A 3,279-nucleotide genomic window follows, 5' to 3' on the forward strand; every position below is an offset into this window, starting at 1 on the left:
CTGCCTGCGCGGTGGGGGACACCGCCGGCCCGCACGCAGGTTGGCCCTGCCTCTGGGCGGGGCTGGCCGGCTGAAGGCGGGTGTGCCCACCCCACCCCCACTCGCACCCCCAGCCCCAGCCCCAGCCCCAGCCCCCGGAGGCGTGTGGGGGCGGGGGACGAGGCCCGGCAGCAGCAGGTGGCCACGACGGGGCGGGCGGGGAAGGGGCTGGGCGAGGGCAGGCGCCCGCGCTAGAGCGGGCGGGAGGGGCAGGGGGCCAGGGCAGAAAGAAAGCGGGGAGGCAGAGAGGAAAAAGAGCCTACAGCACCCGGTATTCCCAGGCGGTCTCCCATCCAAGTACTAACCAGGCCCGACCCTGCTTAGCTTCCGAGATCAGACGAGATCGGGCGCGTTCAGGGTGGTATGGCCGTAGACGCCAGAGGCCGGCCCTGCGCGCCCCAAGAGCCTGCGCGTCCCCGCCTGCCTCCACGCCCCGAGCCTCTGCCGCTGCCCCCCCAACCCCACCGGCCCCGTGCCCAGGCCGCTCTCGCGCCGGCCCGCCCGCGCTGCACCGCTGCCCACCGGGCCCCTACTGGCCCCGGTCCAGCCGGGGTCCCCGGCGCCACCACAGGCCCTCCGCCGCCCTCCTTCCTTCTGCCACCTTCTCCATGACACCCGCAGGGAGCACGAGCGAACCGGAGCGACGGAGAGGAGAGACACACGGACACGAGGATTCAACACACAGGCACACACCTAGGGCGGACACGGGGACGAACAGCCAGGCGGCGCACACGCTGTGAAACTCACGCGCGCGCACGCTCGCACTGCCTCACACAGGCGCGCGCGCGCAGACACACACACACACACACACACACACACACACACACACACACACACACACACCAACCCGACAGGCACCGCGACGCTCTCCTGGAGGGGCAGCTTCCACACGAGGCCGTGGTCACGCTCGGGCTGCTCTTGGGCAAGGCGGCCGGGCCCTGGGGCCCGCAGTCACCCGTGCAGCCCCCGAGGACCTGCAGCCACGCTGCGAGGCGCCGCGTTGTGCGGGGACCCCTGCCCGGGGAACCAGGCGCCCGGGAGATGGGTGTGAGCGCGCGCTGGCGCGTTTCTTCCGGCTGCTCGCTGTGCGTTTGGCACGGGCGCCCCGGCACTCGCCGGAGCGCGCGCGCCTGGCTGTTGCGGGAGAGCGGCGTCGGACGTCTGCCTGGCGCGGTCGATCGGCCCGCTCCCGGTCCCGGGTGGGGGGCGGGGACCGAGGGGCGAGGGCGCGCACACCGAGCGCGGACGACGGGGCGCGCCCCGGGGCCCAGGGACGGTGGTCCCCTCCTGCCGGCCCGGGCATTCACTAGCCCCCTACCGTGGCAAGGAGGGGAGCGCAGCCCGGGGTCCGGGGACGGGGCGTGCGGCGGGTGCTGGGGGGCGCCCAGGGCCTGCGCTGTCCGGCGGGTGGGCGCGAGTGGAGCGCACGGCTTAGGGGCTCCCAGGCTGCGGAGGGAGCCCAAGGCCTGCCTGCGCGGTGGGGGACACCGCCGGCCCGCACGCAGGTTGGCCCTGCCTCTGGGCGGGGCTGGCCGGCTGAAGGCGGGTGTGCCCACCCCACCCCCACTCGCACCCCCAGCCCCAGCCCCAGCCCCAGCCCCCGGAGGCGTGTGGGGGCGGGGGACGAGGCCCGGCAGCAGCAGGTGGCCACGACGGGGCGGGCGGGGAAGGGGCTGGGCGAGGGCAGGCGCCCGCGCTAGAGCGGGCGGGAGGGGCAGGGGGCCAGGGCAGAAAGAAAGCGGGGAGGCAGAGAGGAAAAAGAGCCTACAGCACCCGGTATTCCCAGGCGGTCTCCCATCCAAGTACTAACCAGGCCCGACCCTGCTTAGCTTCCGAGATCAGACGAGATCGGGCGCGTTCAGGGTGGTATGGCCGTAGACGCCAGAGGCCGGCCCTGCGCGCCCCAAGAGCCTGCGCGTCCCCGCCTGCCTCCACGCCCCGAGCCTCTGCCGCTGCCCCCCCAACCCCACCGGCCCCGTGCCCAGGCCGCTCTCGCGCCGGCCCGCCCGCGCTGCACCGCTGCCCACCGGGCCCCTACTGGCCCCGGTCCAGCCGGGGTCCCCGGCGCCACCACAGGCCCTCCGCCGCCCTCCTTCCTTCTGCCACCTTCTCCATGACACCCGCAGGGAGCACGAGCGAACCGGAGCGACGGAGAGGAGAGACACACGGACACGAGGATTCAACACACAGGCACACACCTAGGGCGGACACGGGGACGAACAGCCAGGCGGCGCACACGCTGTGAAACTCACGCGCGCGCACGCTCGCACTGCCTCACACAGGCGCGCGCGCGCAGACACACACACACACACACACACACACACACACACACACACACACACACACACACCAACCCGACAGGCACCGCGACGCTCTCCTGGAGGGGCAGCTTCCACACGAGGCCGTGGTCACGCTCGGGCTGCTCTTGGGCAAGGCGGCCGGGCCCTGGGGCCCGCAGTCACCCGTGCAGCCCCCGAGGACCTGCAGCCACGCTGCGAGGCGCCGCGTTGTGCGGGGACCCCTGCCCGGGGAACCAGGCGCCCGGGAGATGGGTGTGAGCGCGCGCTGGCGCGTTTCTTCCGGCTGCTCGCTGTGCGTTTGGCACGGGCGCCCCGGCACTCGCCGGAGCGCGCGCGCCTGGCTGTTGCGGGAGAGCGGCGTCGGACGTCTGCCTGGCGCGGTCGATCGGCCCGCTCCCGGTCCCGGGTGGGGGGCGGGGACCGAGGGGCGAGGGCGCGCACACCGAGCGCGGACGACGGGGCGCGCCCCGGGGCCCAGGGACGGTGGTCCCCTCCTGCCGGCCCGGGCATTCACTAGCCCCCTACCGTGGCAAGGAGGGGAGCGCAGCCCGGGGTCCGGGGACGGGGCGTGCGGCGGGTGCTGGGGGGCGCCCAGGGCCTGCGCTGTCCGGCGGGTGGGCGCGAGTGGAGCGCACGGCTTAGGGGCTCCCAGGCTGCGGAGGGAGCCCAAGGCCTGCCTGCGCGGTGGGGGACACCGCCGGCCCGCACGCAGGTTGGCCCTGCCTCTGGGCGGGGCTGGCCGGCTGAAGGCGGGTGTGCCCACCCCACCCCCACTCGCACCCCCAGCCCCAGCCCCAGCCCCAGCCCCCGGAGGCGTGTGGGGGCGGGGGACGAGGCCCGGCAGCAGCAGGTGGCCACGACGGGGCGGGCGGGGAAGGGGCTGGGCGAGGGCAGGCGCCCGCGCTAGAGCGGGCGGGAGGGGCAGGGGGCCAGGGCAGAA

The 3,279-nt window shown here is 75.0% G+C and overlaps 2 non-coding genes across 2 annotated transcripts; both read right to left on the reverse strand.

Moving 5' to 3' along the window:
• Positions 1 to 295: 295 nt before the first annotated feature.
• LOC140844868 (5S ribosomal RNA) lies at positions 296 to 414 on the reverse strand. Its single transcript, XR_012123377.1, has one exon. It is a non-coding gene; the product is annotated as a 5S ribosomal RNA (ribosomal RNA).
• A 1,386-nt stretch (positions 415 to 1,800) lies between these two features.
• Positions 1,801 to 1,919, reverse strand: LOC140844869 (5S ribosomal RNA). The gene has a single exon (XR_012123378.1). It is a non-coding gene; the product is annotated as a 5S ribosomal RNA (ribosomal RNA).
• Between the last annotated feature and the right edge of the window lie 1,360 nt (positions 1,920 to 3,279).

The sequence above is a fragment of the Manis javanica genome, chromosome 1 (assembly GCF_040802235.1).
Source record: "Manis javanica isolate MJ-LG chromosome 1, MJ_LKY, whole genome shotgun sequence".
NCBI lineage: Eukaryota > Metazoa > Chordata > Mammalia > Pholidota > Manidae > Manis > Manis javanica.